This window comes from Hyperoodon ampullatus, assembly GCF_949752795.1.
Source record: "Hyperoodon ampullatus genome assembly, chromosome: 3".
Lineage (NCBI taxonomy): Eukaryota > Metazoa > Chordata > Mammalia > Artiodactyla > Ziphiidae > Hyperoodon > Hyperoodon ampullatus.
Genome location: NC_136916.1, coordinates 60824216 through 60845703, shown reverse-complemented (window position 1 = coordinate 60845703; position 21488 = coordinate 60824216).

Below are 21488 nucleotides of genomic sequence, written 5' to 3'. Positions count from 1 at the left end.
GGGAGCTCAGGACACGGAACTAAGTTTATGACACAGTCCTATCCGCCAGGGTTTATAACCCATCCAGGAAAATAACACTGAAATACCTGAAAAGGAGTCCACAGCAGTTTCACATGAAAACGAACAAAAGGAATGTAAAACACAAGAGAGTACACCAAAAAAAGGCTTTTGAAATTCAGAAGGTTTGAAGAGGCCCAAAAGACCAAGCTCCAGGAATGGCATTGCCCCTGGGTTTGGGCAAAAACCTAGAAGAGGGACAGATTGATGAGACTCGGGGACCCAGGAGTAAACCGGTTCCCGTGGAGCTATAACTCTTACATGGAAGGATGAAAGAAGAGAAGATTGCAAAGGCAGGCGAGGGCAGATCTGGAGAAGCCTGTGTGCCAGTCCTAGGAGCTTGGTGTTTATTCTACATGCGCTGGGCAACTGCTGAGGGCCGCGGGCAAAGGGAGAGGCAACGGAGTCTGGTTCAGAGGCCCAGAGCGAGTCTGAATTTCTGTTCCACCACTTGTCCTTGGTTAAGAGCCTTGGATGGATGGATGGTTCCCAACCATCTCCAAATCTGCCTCCTCACAGGTAAAAGAGGAAAAATAAGAGTGTTTACTGATACATAAGCTCGTCGTCGGGTTGATAACAGATGTACCATGCTTAGCAATATGCCAGGCACTCGGCGCGAGATCCACAGATGTTTGCTGGGAGAGGAGTAAAAGCACATTAGAAGGAGGACGCTGAGAGCGACGTGTAGATGGGGGTAGAGTGAGACTGGAAAGTGGCTGGCTCCCTGGAAGGTTCTCACAACAACCCAGCGCAAGGTAGCAGGGGCACAGGCAAGAACAGCCGTCGTGAGAGGCATCAGGAAGGAAACGTGGACCAGACACGGGTATTGACCGGATAACAGAGCTTAACGCAGCTCGGCTCTCATGCCTGGGAAATCAGAAGAGACAGTGGTGCCTGAAATAAAAATAGAGGGTCCCAGAGACAGGGCCAATTTGGTGAACACGAGAGGAAGTTCCATGAATAGATGCTATGGGGAGACTGGGACTCAGCGTATGTCAGGCCAGTGCCTTGGATCTGGAGAAAGAATCCCAAGAGAAAGAAAGTGTGGGGAGAAGTGCTGAGGGACAAAGACGGCGGCATTGGGGAAAGGCTCCCATTGACGGGTGAGAGAAGGCAAAGACGTCAGTAAAGGAAATAGAGAAGGAACAGAAAGGAGGCAGGACTATTAGGATGCCTGGAGAGGAGAGGGTGGCCAACCGCGTCGGGTGATTCAGGGAGAGCAGAGAGAATGAGAAGTGCCGCTTAGGAGGCCCTGGTGACTTCAAGCAAAAGCAATTTTTGTGAAGCATGAGCGGGCAGCTATGATGGAGTAAGTCTTGGTGAAGGTGGCACTAGGAACCTGGCACTGAGTGGAGAGGGCTGAGAGCTGGGGAGTCCCCGTGCAGACGTGTTTCCTCTTGGGGGCACCCTGTGCATCCCAACATTCACAAAAGTCAGCAGAGACACTCTGTTGCCAGAGTTCAGATCCTTTGGCGCTGCTCCGGAAGCACAGCCTCCTTCCTGCTGTTCTGGGACAGTGTCACCAGCTGTCACCTGTTTCAGCCTCCTGTCAGGGAACCTCCAGGATGGTGATGGGTGTCAGCAGGCCTTTGACTGCTTCCCCTTCTATTTTGTTTGGCAGAAAAATAAAGAGGTACATGGAAGGGCTGCAGGGAGAGAAGGGGTGCCCTGCAAGGGAATCTGCAGAAAGGTGTCAGAAGCCCTCATGGCATCTGGTTAAGTAGGCGCCTGCACAGCGCTGATGCCTCTGGCCACCCTCTCCCCGCCCAGCCTGCACCGGGGGTAATGCTCACAAAGCTACCAAGAGCAGGACCCACCTCCAGACACGCTGAGGAGTGGGGGACGGAGCCCAGCCTCAGTAGTTTTTGTGGGTTTTTTTTTTTAACTTCCTTGGTGATTCTGCTGGGCAACCAAGGTTAATCACTTACTCCCCAAGGGGTTTCCTCTAATGAACACATAGGGCACACGTTCCACAAACAAAGAGACTTTTTAAATTATTGATTTGGGAAGTGACAGACTCTCTAGCTTAGCAAACGAAAATAGGTTTGGCTTGTGAGGAGCTCTCTTAACCTCTGCGAATCTCACTTTCTTCAACTGTAAAATGGGCAGGCTCTGATCTCAGAGGATCGGATGGTTGCTGTGATAGTGAAGCGAGGGCATCCAGCTTAGAGTCTGGCCATGTTTGGGGCACCCGGTAAATGGTTTTAGTTGAAAGAAAGAAAAAAAAAGGAATGAAGAGACGAGATAGAAGTGACACAGATGAAACAAACAGCTTCGCTGCACATGTGGAAACTTACCTCTGACTACAGTCAAGCAGAATTACGAAGATGATTACCGCCACGGAACACAGAAACACCCCACGGCCAGTCATTCTCTGATGGCCCCCTGAAGGGTCCTACCTGTCCTAACTGCACAGCCTGCTCCTGTAAATGCAGGCTTTGGGTCGTTTTCCTATCAAAAATCATGCTAAAATCGTTATTTTAAATGATGTTAAAACAGCAAGCTCATGTCGACTCTTGGCTGGAGACTTCTGCTTAGAGGAAACCAAAGACACCAGAACATCCATTTGCCTCACGCTGTCATGTGTGGAAAATTTTAATTTGCCTAGTTAATCGTGAGGGACATGGGAGACAGGTAGGCAGAATGGCATGACGGCGGAGAGCACAGCCTCCACCATTCAAATCCTGTGTCTGCAGCTAGTACTTGGGTGACCAGTCCTAGACCGGGAGCAGTTTAATCCTCCTGTTCACCTTGAGTCTTTCACGCCCTTACCTGTGGCTTCCTGCAGGCTCCAAGGTAAAGCACAAGATCCCCGCTACCTTTCAAGCCCTCCAGATGCATCCCTCCCACCTCTCCGGTCCACTCTGTCCTCTCCTCGGGAGAAACCTCCATCTATGTGGCCCCTTGAGAACCCTGAACACGTACCGTTCCCCATGCTGCTCCCCCATCTTCATCAAGGCCTCCTTCCCCCTTTGTCTGGGTCTTCCTCATCCTTTGAAGCCTAGGCTTGCATAGGCAGCCCTGTCAATCTCAGGCCTGGGGTGGCTCCCTTCCTCCTCTGACCCTCTTCCTCCAGTGTCTACCTTGTTCTGCAATTATTTCGCTTCATACTTTCTGCCCCTTCTAGCTTATGAGCACTTGAAAGGCATGAGTAGGGTGACCATGTAATTCATCGTTAAAACTGGATCACTTCTGAGAGTGGAAGGGGGTCTTATTACTAATTATATCAGAATAACAGGCATAAACAAGGACTGTCCAGATGAAGCAGGATGTCTGGTGACCTTAAAATTAGTCCCATCTTACGTCTCCTTATATCCTTCTCAGCTCCTGGGCCTTATAAACAGGAGTTGATGAAGTGAAATGCTGGCAGCTAGCTCTTGATGGAGGTTTAGAGAGATTAATCTGGCCCGTGCTGTGTAGGGGAGATGAGCTAGAATAATAACAGCTCACAGTTATGAATAGAAATGAGTAAGTGACATGCTGCTTTTATTTCCTTCTCTATAGAGATGCAAATGCAGCCCAAGGGCTGATGTAAGGTTGAAACAGGCCTTGCATGAGAAATGCGGTTTGCATAGTTTAATACAATTTAATATCTACTCATGGCCAGCTAAGCATCTGTCTCTAATTCCACAGCCACGGTCCTTTCAAAGTCACTGCCTTTGGATGTAAGTTTCTCAGAGAGAATGAGCCTGTGTCCAACGCCGGGAAAGCAACAGCATTTGGCCACCAATCTCCCCTCTATCCCCACCAAGCAGCCTTTCCTGTTTTGTTTTTAGCTCCAGGGGAAGGACAATGGACAAGTCAATCAGTGCAGATTACCCTACACAGGGAGGAGCGACACCTGACAGCCATACCCTTCACAGAGTCCACGGGGACAAAGGCGTAGGGTAATCGGGGCTGCACGGAGAATGCACTTCTCATCAAGCCTTGGGGTTGCCTCATTGTTTTTGCTCTGTTTTCCAGAAAGTCTTTAGAGGAGGAGAGAGGGTGTGGAGGAAGGCAGGGCCTTGCCTATGAGCAGATATTTCAATGCGATCATCACCCTCCCCCAACTCAATGTCAGGGAGCAGCCCTTGCAAAGGAGAAGCCATCAGACAAGGCACAATCAGGGGCTGTCCTGCTCGACCTGCCTTCCCCTGCTGAAAAGGCTGCTTTTCCACTAGGCATGCTCCTTGTATGGAAAAAAATTCCACCTCTGGTTTGCTCTTATTTGTACCCACCCGCTGTGAACTAAAATTGCACGAAGCAGAGGCCAAGACGGTTTTCCTAGTACATCTAACATCTGCCAGCTCTACATATAAGGACTCAGATCACTGGTGACCAGTTAATGAAGGAATCTTGTGAAGTGGGATTATTTATTCCTCACCTTTCACCAAATGGTTTAAAGGCTTTCATCTGAGCTATAATTAATCACCTGAAGTGCCTTGCCTTCACTGGTATCCCCATTTTATGGATTATACAGCTGCAGTAGGTTCTGGGGATACAGACTTGAGCATCTGAGGGACAAAGCAAATGTCACAGAGGTTGAGTTGCCTAAGTCCACTTGAAGTCCAGCTTGGGAGCCTGAGAACCCAATACCCCCGGGGATCCTGCCAGCCCTACGACTTTCCCAGAGGGGCCCAGCTGTTATTTCCCCCAAGCCTAAAATCAGAGTCACTTGAACAACCACTTCAAGGTTGAGGAGTTCACCCCCATCACGTGGGTGCATTACATAATTAAGCGGCCCATTACTTGAGGAAGTGTAGGTTGCTCTTCGATGAAAAAACAAGTCAAAAGGTTGAAATCACTTAACCATGGGCAGAACCACATGGTGTACCCCCAGCTCCCAATGCTCTCTTGATACACAGAGGTCATCCCATCCATTCGTCTCTGTGTTTTTGTACTTGCTTTTCCTGCATTCCAGAATCTCCACCTCCTCATTTCTTCCCCCTGGATAATTCCTACTTGGCTTTTAAGACTCAGCTTAGGGAATTTCTCTTTGAGCCTCAATTTCCCCATCTGTAAAATGGGGATCAGAGTAGCTTCTACCTCACAAAGTTGTTGTGAGGATTAAAAAAATAGATAATGTGTAGAAAGTACAGTGCCGAGCATGTAAAAAGTGCTCAGTAAATGTTAGGTGTCACTATCAGCATCACCATTCTCCTCTGTGATCCCAAACTCAATGGTCAGACACGATCATAGCCTCTCCCCAACTGCACTGTGATCGTTTATTTTTGTCGCCTCCATTAGGCCCTGAGCTCCTCCAAGGAGAGGCCAGTACCTCACCATCATATCCCCAGGACCTTGTATAGTGCCTGGCACACAGCAAGTGCTCAATAAACCTCCTGCATTTTTTTGCATCGATGATTAATTCCAGACTGAACTCTATGCCCTCCTCCTGTGGTTCTGTGCATGGACATGGAGTGTCCCTGTAAAAGGCGTGGGAGGAGAACAAAGAAAGAGAACAAGATGTTCTTGCTGCTCCTCAGAATTATTCTAAGGCAAAGATTCTACATAATTCTTTCGTACTCTGACATTTTATGACCTTCATTTTCTCCGACTGCTTTCTACAGATGCTGATGCTTTTACTAAAACTATAAGGACAGTGATCTTAAAGCCAAGGGTTTTAATACAAAGTGGAAAAGTAAAGCAGATCCGTGTGGCCTCAGCAAAAGGAAACCAAGGTAGGCCAAAGAGAAATCAGGTAATAGATGGATTTATGGTCCAAACCATAACCTGTTAGCATAAACTAGGGGGAAAAAAACACCATACCTTCAATGGGCAACATATTTTGAACAATATTCAATACAATACAATTCTAGCAAAGGCCCTTGAAATTAGGTATAACTCTCTTTCAATACTAAGTTCTTATTTGGGGCTTATATGAGGTTCTGTGTCTGGGGCAGAACTGGAGTTATATTAAAAGTGATCACTTTTTGCTTATAGAATTAGTATTGACAGTTTTAAAGAGGTTCGTCTTAGGGAAATTTAGATGTTAGGACACCTGGTGCCAACAGGGTAAGTTCTGTGACCGAAGGGCTTAGCTCAAAAGTTCTAATCTAATTTACAAGGTTGGTTTACACCACAGCAACCCTTGTCATTTAGCAGAAGCGCACGGTGAACCTAAACACAGGGAAGAAAATGGTCTGGTTTTTAGCATAGGCAGAGCCAAGAAATAGGGGCGGGGGACGGGGGGCGGGGGCTCTCAGCTGTGACATTATCACCACGCAAACAAAACAAAATAAAATCACTCCCATCACATCTCAGGTCAGCCTGAAGTTACTGATGGACAGCTGTATACGACCAGGATGGGTTCTAGGAAACGAAATCTAATTAGGGCACAGACAGGGGACATCCCAAGAAGTGAGTTGCTGCTTTCTAGAGACCAGAGGGAGATGCTGCTGAGGATAAGCATCGCTGGGGTTAAGCACTTTGCATTCAGTTGCCCGGGTTTGAATCCTGCTTCTGCCACTTGGCAGCTGCGGTCTTAATATCTCTAAGCTGAGGTTTCCCCACCTATAAAACGGGGATAAAAATATCTGCCTTCGAGGATAAATGTGAACAATCCTCATCATGTGCTTAGCACAGAGCCTGGTGCATGGTGAGCATTCTCTCAATGTTAACCATCAGCAAGGACCAAGGACTATGGCCACACAAACTCCCAGAGTGAGATTCCCCATGTGCGGTCCTGCGATCCCTGCTTGTTCCCCATACTGGTAAGCAGTAAATTCCTTAAGCTATAAAGGGCCAGGGGGCTTGCCTTCACGGGGAGCCCTGAACTGAAATGCTAGGAAGATTATGTCTCTCTCTTTCCTCCTTTTTTTTTTTTTTTTTTTTTTGCGGTACGCGGGCCTCTCACTGTTGCGGCCTCTCCCGTTGCGGAGCACAGGCTCCGGACGCGCAGGCTCAGCAGCCATGGCTCACGGGCCCAGCCGCTCCGTGGCATGTGGGATCTTCCCGGACCGGGGCACGAACCCATGTCCCCTGTATTGGCAGGCGGACTCTCAACCACTGCGCCACCACGGAAGCCCTTTCCTCTTTTTATTTTTATTTTTTGGCTGCATGGCATGTGGGATCTTAGTTCCCCGACCAGGGATCGAACTGGTGCCCCCTGCAGTGAAAGCATGGAGTCTTAACCACTGGACACCAGGGAAGTCCCTCTCCTTCCTCTTTCTAAAGAAGCCCAAGAAATTGAGAAGGAGGAGACTATTTTAAAAAGGAGTCCCTCCTACTAAGGAGGCCACAGTGGTCACAGCAGAAATGTCCCTATGGTTCCAAACATATGGTTAAGAGACACCTGTAAAACGTAACATGGATCTTCAACAACAAGCTCAGAGGGAAGATGACCACAGGTAACCAGGGGTCTCCCTAGAAAGAAGGGGGAACCACAGTGCTGCCTCTGCAGGTGGGTTTACCCAGCTAAATAGGCGGTCCTCAACTGCAGGCAATTTTGTCTCCCAGGGAACATCTGGCAACGTCTGGAGATATTTTTCATGGTCACAACTGAAGGAGCGTCTTACTGGCATCTAGTAAGTAGAGACCAGAGATGCTGCTAAACTTTTAACAGTGCACAGAACAGTCCCACAGCAAAGAATTATCCAGCCCAAAATACCAGTAGTGCCGAGGCTGAGAAACTCTGGTCTAGATACATCAGGCTTGGGTAGAAATCCTGCCTGTGACATTAGAAGGGAAGCTCCTTGAGAAGCAGCCTGTTTGGGTACACAGCATGTAGCTCAAAGCTGGCATCTGCCATCACAACAACAGCAAACAATGACAGCGACACTTACATACGACTTACTGGGTCCAACAACATCCAACACCCTTTATATACAACTCACGCAATCCTCAGAACAACCTATACAATAAGGACTATTATCATCCGCATTTTACAGATGACAAAACTGAGGCACAGGACCTTGCCCAAGGTCCAGAATTAGTGAGCAGCAGAGCCAGGTATCAACTCAGCAGTCTGGCTTCAGAGTCCAAATTCACATCGTAGGTACTTGGTAAGTGTATGATGAGTTAATGGAAAAAAGATGAACTCGGCCATAAGTAAAAACATGCATTAAAGATATGAGAAGCAATACAAACAGAATAAAATTAGGAACAAAAGGACATTGACTTCTCTACTTCTCCAAACTACCCAAGAAGTGAGTATCCTGTGGAGGGGATGGAAGCCGGCTGGCATGTGAAGACTCCACTTGCCAAATTCCTCCATCATCAAGAATCGGGTAACATCATCATCTGGAGGAGAAGGGGGGCCACTAACATACACACAAGGACAGTGGCCTTAAGACTGTACTATTCCTTTTCTTTTCCAAAGACCAAGATTTGTGGCCTAAGTGATAAGTTATTCTGTCTGTCAAAAGTTTGTTTTAACTGTAATCTGGCCTGGAAACATAACATAGTGGGGAATTTAGAAGTTATTTTAAACACACCTTTTTATGGTTTGAGTTTTGTGTGTATAAGTGTGGGAGGGAATGGAAATTTCAAGAAAAAAATTAAAGTACATAAAATAGTCATTTTTTCCTTATAACTATTTATAGTCTCAAAGTCACTTTGTTAGGGTCAAAACACACACAAAACATCTATTCTGTAGGACTCTGCTTGTTTGTAGTAAGATCACATGTGAGATACGGGTGCTGAGTTTGTTCAGACAATAATAACAAATTTACAATGTATTTATTTTTAAATACTGTTACAAATGGAACTACAAACTTCCAAAGGAAGGAATTTATAAACTGGGTTGTGTGTGTTTCTGTGAAGCAGGAAAATCACTTAGAACAAAAGAAATATTCACGATGTAGAAAAATAAAGAGTTTTTTTGCCCTTGAACTTAGTACGAATTAAATACCAAAAATAGTTTTTTAAAGAAATCAGGGCAGAGGGTGTCATAGGGAAGGAACACTCAAAACTCAACGGAGGGACTTCCCTGGTGGTCCAGTGGTAAAGAGTCCACCTTACAATGCAGGGGACGCAGGTTCGATTACTGGTCAGGGAACTAAGATCCCACATGCCGCGGGGCAACTAAGCCCGCACGCTACAACTACTGAGCTCGCGCGCCACAACTACTGAGCTTGCGTGCCTCAACTCTAGCCCACATGCCGCAAACTACAGAGCCCACGCACTCTGGAACCCGCACGCCACAACTACAGAGCCCACGTGCCCTGTAGCCTGCACGCCACAACTAGAGAAGAGAAAACCAGCACACCACAACTAGAGAGAAGCCCATGTACCACAACAAAGATCTTGAGGGCCGCAACTAAGACCTGACGCAGCCAAAAATAAATAAAATAAATAAGTAAATCTTAAAAAAAAAAAACAACTCAATGGATATCATTTTTGCCATTAAAAATGTGGGCTGGTTGCCTCAGTTTTCCCAGCTTACATTACCCCAGTGTCTGCTTCCTCTGATGGTCCCTCAGCATCTTCACAGACTTCTACAAATAGAATATGTGACCCAAGTTTACCTAGGTCTTTCATGTTTCATTTCTTGATTTAGAGCTTTCCCACAAGATAAGAACTCCTTTCATAATCTAGAGAAGGAGGGATCTGAAGCAGAGCAGAGGATTAACAAAGGCAGAGCCTCCATGTTGGGAAGCGGATGGCTGTGACTTCCTTCCTGTTTTCCTGGCGCCGGCCACGGGCAGTGGACATCAACATAAGTGGGGCCAAGACTCCTTCTCCACAGGAGAGACCTGGTAGATACCACAAGGCTGGGAGGATGAAAACCCAATGCAAGTTAAGTCAGCCAAGGTTGGAGAAGGCAAAGAAGTCCTAAGGGGCTGGGAAGGCAGACCCAGTCTGCTGTTGAGGAAGTCAGCAAGCACTGGCCAATGTGAAAACTGGGCTCCAGGCAAAGTGGTTTATTCTGTGTTACACTTTGTGCCATCTACCCATGGGCAAATAGCACACTCAGAAAAAAATTAGAGATCTGGTAGGGAATCCTAGCCCTAAACCAGAAAAAGGCTAAGAGGCCAGGAATTCCCCATTATGTCCCAAATAAAAGCTGAAGGTGTTCTCTTTCTGCTACATTGTCAAGGGCTTTCCCAAACATACGGTCCAAAGCTTGCTGCTCCGTTAGTAACAGAAGCAAATTTGACTTCTCGGCTGCTGGATTTGAAACCAAGAGATTAGGCACAGCATGAATTAATGAACATTAACATTCTTCCCAGTCCTTAATAAGGTCCTTTTACTTTAATTTCTTCATTTCTCATAAGTAGAAATACTCTTAATTTTTCAGAAGCACTCAGTTATATTTATGCCATTAGAAACAGAAGGTCTGACAAATACCAGCTGGAAAAGACACAGTGCCTGCTTTAGAGTCAGCTTCCAATTCTGCAAGGGTTCTGTGGCTGGACATTCACTAATGAGAATGCGCCTTATGCTGTTCTTTGAAGAGCATCTTTGTTTCCTGGTAACTCTGAAAGGACAATCCCACACTGCTCCAAAGACTTTCATTGCCATTTCAGTAATGGCATTTAATGCACTGCATGGTCTTCTTTCTCCTTTTCTTTACTGAGGTACAACACACATGAAGTGCATAAAGTATTCTCATTCTAAATGTATGACTCCTTACACTTTTAAGACCTAAAAAACCAGCACCTAGGTCAAGATCAAGAGTATTTCCAACATCCTGGAAGGTTTCCTCATGCCTCTTACTAGTCAATCCCACCCCCACCCCTAGTAGGTATCAATTATTCTGATTTTATTTTCACCACGTATTAGCTTTGTCTGTTCTTGAACTAAATACAAATGGACTCATACTGTAGGTATTTTGTGTCTAGTTTCTTAGAGTCAATAAGAAAAATGTATTCAGTGAATTCACTGAATGAATTCATGTGAAATTTATTCAGTTGTTGCTTATACGAGTAGTTTATCTTTAACAACTTTATTGAGGTATAACTGACACAAAATAAATTATACATATTTGAAGTGTACAATTGGATAAGATTGCTCATACATATTCGCCCATGAAACCAGCACCATCATCAAGATAATGCACATATCCATCGCCCCAAAGGTGTCTTTGTACCCCTTGGTCATCTCCCCTTCCTCCCCTTCTCCATCCCCCACAAACACAGATATTCTTTCCATCATTATAGATTAGTTTACATTTCCTAGAAGTTTATATAAATGGATTAATACAGTCCACTTTTTTGTATAGATTCTTCCACTCAGTATAATTATTTTGAGATTCATCCATGTTGTAGCAGGTATCAATAGTTCTTTTCTTTTTATTGCTGAGTAGTATTTCTTTGTGTGGATAGACAACAATTTGTTCATCCATTCACCTGTTGATGGACATTTGGGTTGTTTCCAGTTTATGGCAAATAAAGCTGCTATGAATATTCATGTACAGGTCTGTGTGTGGATATATATTTCCTTTTCTCTTGGGTAAATGCTGGATCATATGATAGGTATATGTGTAATTTTTTTAACTGCCAAAATGTTTTCCAGAATAGTTTACCATTTTTATAGTCCCACCAACAGCCTGCGAGAGAGGCAGTCTCCTCCACGTCGCCATCAGCACTTGGTACAATCAGTCTTTTATTTTATTTTATTTTTTCAATCAGTCTTTTAAATTTAAGCTACTCTAGTAGGTGTGTAGCCATATCTCATCGTAGTTTTAATTTGTATATCCCTAATGACTAATGATGTTGAAAGCTTTTTCTGAGCTTATTTGCCAACCATGTACCTTTGGTGAAGCATCATTTCAAATCTTTTGCTTACTCTTGTATCAGGTAGTTTTTCCTTATTATTGGGTTTTGAGTGTTCTTTATATATTCTGGATACAAGTCCTTTATCAATATATGACTTGTAAATATTTTCTCTCAGTCTGTGGCTTGCCTTTTCATTCTCTTAAGAGTGTTCTAAAACAGAAGTTAGGAGTTTTGATAAAATTTAATCAATCAACTCTTTCATGAGTTTGATGTTGTATCTAAAAAATAAAATCTCTGTCTAGTCCAGTCACAAGTATTTTCCCCTTTGTTTCCTTCTAGAAGGTTTAAGGATTTAGGTTTTACATTTAGATTTATGATCAATTTCAAGTTAATTTTTGCATATTGTACACGGTATGGATTGAAGTTCACTATTTTGCATGTGGATATCCAACTGTCCCAGGATTATTTATTGAAAGATTACCCTTTTTCCACTGAATTACCATCGCACTTTTTCCACAATTCAGTTGTCCATATATTTGTGGGTCTATATTCTGTTCCACTATTTATCTACCTTGATGCCAATAACATGATATCTTTATTACTGTAGTTTCATAATAATGCAAATATTAGGTAGTATAACTCCTGGAATTTTGTTCTTTTTTTTTTGAAAATTTTTTGGCTATTCTAGGTCCCCTGCATTTCATAAAGGTTTTTTAATGAGTTTGTTAATTTTTGCAAAAAGTCTGCTGGGAATTTTATTGGTATTGTGTTAAATCTATATATCAATTTAGAGAGACTGGTTATCTTAATAATATTGAGTTTCTTACTCATAAACATAGTATATTTCTCCATTTATTTACATCTTCTTTAATTTCTCTCAATAATGTTTTATAGTTATAAGTGTATAGGTCTTTCACATCTTTTGTCAAATTTACCCCTAGGTATTTCATATTTTTCATGCTGTTGTAAATGATATCGTTTTTGACTTAATTTTCTATTACTCATTGGCAGTTGACAGAAACACAATTGACTCTTTGCTTATTGACCTTATATCCAATAACTTAAACTCACTTATTCTAATAGTCTTTTTTAGATTTCATCAGATTTTCTACAGACAATTTTGTTGTCTGAAAATAAAGACAATTTTACTTCTTCCTTTCCAATTCGGATACATTTTATTTCTTTTCATTGCCTGACAGCATTGGTTAGAACTTCCAGTACAATGTAGAAGTGGTGAGAGAAAACACTGCTGTCTTTTTCTCCGTCTTAGAAGGAAAGCATTCAGTCTTTCATCATTAAGTATGGTTAGCTATAGGTTTTTAGTAGATGTCCTTTATCGGGTTATAGCAAGTTTCTTTTTATTCCTAGTTTGCTGAGAGCTTTTATCAGGAATGGATGTCAGATTTTGTCAGAACTTTTCTGCATTTAATGAAGTAGCCATATGGTTTTTCTTTTTTAGTTTGTTAATATGATGAAATATATCAATTCATTTTTAAATGTTGAACCAAACTCTTATGACTGGAATGAAGCCCACTTATTCATGATGCATTATCATTTCTTATAATGTTGGATTTAATTTGCGAAAATTTTATTTAGAGCTTTTGTATCTCTGTTCATGATGAATAATCGCCTATAGTTTTCTTACCTTGTAACATCTTTATTTGGCTTTGGTATGTAGTGCTGTTCTCATAGAATGAGTTGGGAAGTTTTCTTTCTCTTCCATTTTCTGGAAGAGCTTCTGTAAAATTAGTATTATTTCTTCCTTAAATGCTTGTAAGAATTCATTAGTAAAGCCATCAGGACCTGGAGTTTTCTTTGCAGGAAGATTTTAAACTACAAATTCCATTTCTTTAATGAATATAGGAATATTCAGGTTATCTATTTCTTTTTGAGTGAGCTTTGATAGTCTGTATCTTTCAAATGATTTGTCTTTTTCATTTAAGTTGTTGAATTTATAAGAATAAAGTATTAATAATATTCCCTTATTATCCTGTTAATATCTACAGAATCTATGGTGATGCTACCAGCCTGTCTCCTGATAATGACAATTTGTGTCTTCATTTTTTTATCCCTGATGATTCTGGTTCAAGATTTATCCATTTTATTGATCTTTTCAAAGAACCAACTTTTGGAATAAATGGTTTCCTTTATGGTTTTTCTGTTTCTACCTTATAGATTTCTGCTTTGATCTTTATTATTTCCTTTCTTCTTACTTTGAGTTGAATCATTCTTTCTCTAGTTGCTTCCTCAGTGGAAGCTGAGGTCACTGATTAGAGACCTTTTTTGTCTTTATGGGTATTTAGTTATATAAATTTCCCCCTGCGTGCTGTTTTAGCAGCATCCCACAGTTTCTGATATTTTGTGTTTTCAATTTCATTCATGTCAAAGTACTTTCTAATTTCTCTTTCATCTCTTCTTTGACCCATGGATTATTTAGAAGTGTTTTATTTCATTTCCAAATATTTAGGAATTCTCCAGGTATCTTTTTTACTGATTGCTAAATTAATTCCACAGTGATCAGAGAATAAACTGTCAGTGATTGAATCCTGTCTATTTAGACTTGCTTTATGGCTCCAAATATGATCTATCTTAGTAAGTGTTCTTCATACACCTGAAAAGAATACATATCAGATTTTGTCTGGGGGAATGTCCTACAAATGTCCATTTGGTCAAGTTGATTGATGGTCATAGTCAAATCTTCTCCATTCTTACTGATTTTTCTGTCTATGTGCTCTACCAGTATTAGGAAAGTGGTATTACAGTCTCAGACAGTAATTGTGGACTTTTCTGTTTCTCCTTGCAGCTATATCAGATTTTGCTTCAGTAATTTGAAGCTCTATTATGAGGTACATAAACGTTTAGGATTGTTATGTCCTCTGATGAATTGACTCCTTTACCACTATGAAATGACTTTTTTTATCCTTGGTAATACTCTTTGCTCTGAAATCTACTGTATCTGATATTAATAGAGTCTCTCCAGCTTTCTTTTGACTAGTGTTAACATGGTATATCTTTTTCCATCCTTTTACTTTTAACCTAATTTGTGTCTTTATGTTGAAGTGTGTTTCCTGTAAACAGCATACAGTTGAGTGTCTTGTTTTTTTTATATCCAACCTGTCAAACTCTGCCTTTTAGTTGAGGTGCTTCTGTGATTATTAATATAATTATATTTAAGTCTAACATCTTGCTATTTGTTTTCTAGTTGTCCCATCTCTTTTCCTTCTATTTCTGCCTTTTTTTGAATTATTGGGGTATTTTTATGATGCTATTTTATTTCCTTCTGAGCTAAAATTCTTTGTTGTGTTTCTTGAATTGTTACTTCAAGGTTTATAGTATACGTCATTAACTTATCACAGTCTACCTTCAAGTAATATGACACAGTTTTACATATATTATAAGAACGTTACAATACTATACTTCCATTTATCCTCTTCTGGCATTTACACTATTGTTGCCATACATTTTACTTATACATATGTTATAAACTCCACAACACATTATATTGTTTTCATTTAAGGAGTCAATCTTTAAAAGAGATTTAAATAATTTTTCAAAACCTTATATATTTATCCATGCAGTTATTATTTCTGGTTCATCTCATTGTGTGTATAGGTCTATATTTCTTTCTGAAATCATTATCCTTCTGCCTAAAGAATTTCCTTTAACAATTTTTGTGGTACAGGTGTGGTACAGCATTTATGTTTGAACACATCTTTACTTTCATTTTTTGAAAGTTGTTTTTTCTGGGTATAGAATTCTAGGTTGACTGTTGTATTCTTTCAGTACTTTAAAGATATTGCTTCATTTGCATGAGTGACAGCAGACAAGGAATCTGTTATCATCTTTATCTTTGTTTCTGTGGATGTAATGTTTTTTCCCCTAAGGGCTTTAAAATTTTTGTCTTTATCATTAATTTTAAGCAGTTTGATAATGGTGTAAGGGTGCCATTTTCTTCATGTTTCTAGTGCTTGGAGTTCATTGATATTCTTGGGTTCATAGTCTTAGTCAAATTTGGAACATTTCCTAATATTTTAAAAAATATTTTTCTGTCACCCCCCCACCTCTTCTCCTTTTGGTACTCCAATTGTACATATAAAAGCTCACCTGAAGTTGTTCCGGAGGTCACTGATACTCCTCATCTTTTTTAGATTCTTTTTGGAAAGGTTCTATTGCTATATCTTCAAGTTCTCTTTTCTTCTGCACTAACTTTCCATTAATCCCATCCAGTGTAATTTTCATTTTCATCTCGAGAAGTTTGACATGGGTGTTTTTTATATTTTCCAAACCTCTACTTAACTTTTTGAATATATGGAATACAGTTTTAATAACTTTTAATATCCTTGTTTTCAAATTCTAACATCTGTGTCATTCTGAGTTGGTTTCAATTGATTGACTATTCTCATTATGGAGAATAATGCTAATGTTTTTCTGCTTCTGTGCATGCCTCGTAATCTTTGACTAAATGCCAGGCATCTTGAATTTTACCTTGTTGGGTGCTGGATATTTTCATATTCCTATATTCTTGAGACTTGTGCTAGGATAGCTAAGTTATTTAGAAACAGTTTGACCCTTTCAGTAGTGCTTTTATGACTTGTTTGTCATGTCCAGAGCAATGCAGTACCAAGGCAAGAGCTTCCTGAGTATTCTCTCCAATGCCTCCTGGATTATGAGTTTATAAAGCCTGGCTGCTGGGAAGAGTCACTGTTCCTGTTCCTGCCTGAGTACCAGAAATTTGTTCCCTTTAATCCTGTCTGACAATTCTCTTCTGGCCTCAGGCTGTTTCCTCACACATGTGTTGGTCAGTGCAGCACTGTATCCTTGAGGAGAAAGTCCTGCAGATCTCTTGCAGTCTTCCCTTTGTGTAGTTCTCTCCTCTCTGGTACTCTGCCCTGCAGACTCTCTCCACCTTGATCTAGCTGGACTGTCAAGTCCATCTCCTTAACTCAAGGAGGTCAAAAGTTTCTGCCTGTATTCCCATTTCCCCAGCAGTTAGCTGGGGAAATTTTCACATTCAACTCATTTGTTTCTCATCTCTGAGGGATCACTGTCTTTTGTTGCCTGATGTCCAGTGTTTTGAAAAACACTGTTTTATATATGTTGTTTGGTTTTATTTTCTTTTGGTTGTTTCAGGTCAGAGGATTAGGGGAAATCTGGTCCCTGTTGCTCTATCTTGGCCATTTTGCTCTTATTCTAGATGGGAGAGTAAATCTGATCGCTGTTGGTCCATCTTGGCTGGAAACAGATGTCTAATTTTTAATTGTTGTTTAATGTTATCTTGTATGGACATATTATAATTTATTTATCCATTCTCTTGCTGATAGACTTTTGGATTATTTCCAATTTTAAGTTATTATAAATAAACTTCTATGAACATTTTTAATGTGTATTTTTTGGTGAGGCATGCACTCATCACTCTTGGGTTAATATTAATACTTAGGAGTAGAATAGCCAGGTTGTTAAAAAAAAAGCTTTAAGATATGCTGCCAAACAGTTTTAAGATATGCTGCTAAAGGGGTTTACTATTTAACCTCGCACCAGCAGTATATGAAAGTTCCTGTTGCTCCACATCTTCATCAGCACTTGGTACTGTCAGTGTTGTTCATTTTAGCCATTCTGGTGGTGTCTCATTTTAACTTGTATTTCCCTAGGGACTAATGATTTACTTAATGATTTTGATTGAGCATCTTTTCACATGCTTACTGACCATTAGAATACCCTCTTACATGAAGTGTCTTTCCAAGTCTTTTGCCCATTTTAAAATTGAATTGCTTAACTTTTTCTTAATGATTAGTAGTTTCTTCATACAATCTGAGTATGAATCTTTTGTCAAATATATAATTGTGAATATCTTCACCCTGTCTATGGCTTATCTTTTCACTCTTTATGGTGTATTTCGATAAACAAAAGTCCTCAATTCCAATGAAGTCCAGTTCTTTTATGGTTAGTTCTTTTGGTGTGTTGTTTAAGAAATCCTTGCCTACCTCAAATCATTAGGATATTTTCATATATTTTCTTCTGGAAACATTACTGTTTTCTCCCTTCTTGAATACAGGAGCAATAATATGAGCAATTTTATGGGCTTCCCTGGTGGCGCAGTGGTTGAGAGTCTGCCTGCCAATGCAGGGGATGCAGGTTCGTGCCCCGGTCCGGGAGGATCCCGCATGCTGCGGAGCGGCTGGGCCCGTGAGCCATGGCCACTGAGCCTGCGCGTCCGGAGCCTGTGCTCCGCAATGGGAGAGGCCACAGCAGTGAGAGGCCCGTGTACCGCAAAAATAATAATAATAATAATAATAATATGAGCAATTTTATGTTACCTAAAACTTCTTTTTGTCCTTCTATAGGCTTTCTGTTCAATATCCAGTTGTAGGACATTGTCAAGAGGCAATTTGAAGTCAATAGCTGCACACAGTATTAGTAGGCTCTAAACCCATTACAAGGTCCCCTGCTATTCACACTGTGGCTTGCTAATCAGTTAGAAAAACAAATATTTTACTTCAGCCTTTCTTCATTCTGTAGTGTGTCTGGGTTTTTTTAGTTTGTTTGCTTGTTTTAAAGTTTCTATAAATAACAGATTGAAGAGCACTTCTCTTTGGCTGGTGGCCCTAGGAGTGAGTTTTTATTTCCTTCTTCATTGTTTTTCATTGTTTTCTAAATTCTCTGTAATAAACATGCATACTTTTAATTAAAAAGTAAACTTTAAAAAAAAACAAGTTAAGCAGTTGTGATTAAAGTATATGTATGTTTTTCCATATGTAGGAATAAAATATGATGTTTCATGATTCTTTCCTAAATAGATTATGTTGACCATACACATTATGACTTATAAAGCAACTTGCTCAGTGAATGTCTGTGGAGCAGACAGAACACTTTCATTAAGTTAAAAGCTTTCTGCAATCTGCATATTTTCCTGTACTAATAACACATGGTTTTTATTAAATTCTTGGTCAAGTTTTTTTTGCTCTTGGTCTTACCTTATCAGCAAATGAAGCCACAGGGAGTTTTTAAAATGAAATCATTTGCCACGTGTCATTAAATAACTACCAAGAACAGAGGTTGAGCAATCCTTTCTGATGCCATCCATGTTGCAGAAGTGAGAGAAAGACTTCTGGATAGAAATCTCTCAAACGATCTACTTATACTCTGCACCCGAGTCCCCTTTTCCTGCACTATTATGGGACAGTTTTTACAGAGATGTATCCAGTCACCCAAGCAGCATTTAGAAATGCATAGTTTACTTGACAGCATTCACAAATTATGTCTTTTCCTCAGAATAACTTACACTGTAGAAATGCTTCCATATGCTAAAGTTGGACACACTATAATAAATGAGAAAGAAAAAGAGATGTCTTTTAGAGGGTAGTTTTCATACACATACTAAACTACAGTATGCACAAATCAGTAATGCTGTCCCTTAAGAATTTACCATAAATGGTTTTCTAATTCTTGCTGCTGCTCTCTACTACAGATTGAGAGTGGATCTTACCACAAAACAGTCAGGAGGAATTCAATTATGATTTATCTAAGTAATGAAAACAATTGGATAGCAATCATAATTCTTATGTTTTAATGAAAAAATATACTTTTTTTTTCTCAAATCCTTTGTGTTCCTTAAAGTCCCAACTTCAAAACACATATACAGTAATTACAGTTAACCTCTCCCCACCCGACTTTAGAGCAGTGGCTAGCAAATGGCGGGCCATGGGGCAAATCCAGTTTTTTGTAAATAAAGTTTCATCGGAACACAGCCATGTACATTTATTTACATGTTATCTATTGCTGCTTTTGTGCTACAAAAGCAGAGCTGACTAGTTGTCACAGAGACTTTGTAGCCCAGAAAGCGTAAAATAGTCACAACTGGCCATTTATAGAAAAACATTTCCAACCCCTGTTTTAATAAGTATCTCCTTATTTCTTATGTTGCAGAAATAAATGGATGTGACTACTGCCAGTACTGCTTGTGCTCCAGGATTTTGGGGATATAGCCAGGCAGGATGACAGTCACAGCTCCACAGAGCTCCAATAAAACGTCAAGAAGAAATTCACCACCCAAGAAAGCACTGAGTCTTTTCTTCTCTCGGGTGAATGACAATAACAATGATCCTGGCAGCTAAAATGTATATAATTATATTGAAGAACTGTCCTAAAATGCATGTTTTCCAAGTAAAGGAATCTATACGTTATTGTGAAAAAATAATTTTTAAAATCTAACTTTCTACTGCAAAGTTTTTCATATTTTGACAAGGAGGAACCATACACCAAGATGTGAAACTTTTTGCTCAATTTTTAAATTCAACATTCTAAAGTAATTCATAAATCATTTTTAAAAATTTCTCAGAACAAATACTTTCTTTAAGAAATATGGAGGCTTACCAAGCACATTATGGTACAGCTTGGTAAAGAGAATAAACATCATTAAAAAAAAAAAAAAAAAGAAAAAGAAAGAAATATGGAGGCAATACCTTTTTGTGAACCTTTTGTTCAGGCTATATTTATATCATTCAGGCTAACTTGAAAAATTAAGAGAAACAGCAAAGTAAGTTGACCATTTATAAAACATTTTCAGGTATGATGGTCTATTTGAATAACAGCAAAAAAAAAAGAACACTGGTAGATTGATTCAACTATTAGGATTAACAACCCTGATTAACTCTGAACACCAATAAATAATACAACATAATAATGAAAATAGACAGTTGTCTTAGTCTGATCTAGCTGCTATAACAAAAATACTATACACTGTGTGGTTTATGGAAAACTTAAATTTATTTTCCACAGTTTTGGAGTCTGGGATGTCCAAGATTAAGGGGCCTGTGGATTTGGTGTCTGGGGAGAACCTGTTTCCTGGTTCACTGACAGCAATGTTCTCCCTGTGTCCTCACATAGCAGAGGAGGTTAGAGATCCCTCTGGGACCCTTTTTATAAGGGCATTTATCCCCTCATGACCTAATCACCTCCCAAAGGCTCCACCTCCAAATATCATCACACTGGGGATTAAGTTTCAACAAATGAATTTGCGGGGACACATTTCGTCTATAGCATTCCATCCCTGGGCCCCCATAATTCACGCCCTTCTTGCACGCAAAATACATTCATTCCATCCCAATAACCCTGAAAGTCTTAACTGGTTCCAGCATCATTATTAAACTCTAGGCCCAGAGTCTCATCTAAATGTCATCTAAATCAGATATAGGTGAGACTCAAGGTATGATTCATCCTGAAGCAAATTGCTCTCCAGCTGTGAATATGTTAACATCAAACATGTTATGTGCTTCCAAACTACAATGGTAAGACAGGCACAGGAGAGACATTCCCATTCCAAATGGGAGAAAGAGGAAAGAAGAAAGTCCAAATTGGGGAAATTCCATAAAGGCTTAAGAATAATCCTCTTTGGCTCCATGCTCTGCCTTCCAGGCCCACTGGGCCCTTGGTCCTACCTGCACAGGTTGGGGCCTCAAAGCTCCAGGCTGCCCTGCCCCCACTCTGGTTCTCCAAGGTTGGGGTCCTGGGACCTGGGCTCAAGCCTTGTCCTTTGAAATCTGGGTGGAGCCAGTCATGCCCCCAAGGCTCTGCTGGGCACAGCCCACACCCTTCCCTGGGCCACTGGAGCAGCTCCTGGCGCAGCTGAGGAGCTCAGAGTGAGTGTGGGGAGTGGAAACCGCCAAGAGAGGTGATGCGGAGATGAGCCAGATCTGGAAGGCACCGCAGCCCCCTTTGCATTCTTCCACTGTCCTGGACAATAGCTCCTGGCGTCTGTCAAGATAACTGACTAATCGCCTTATCAAACGGTCT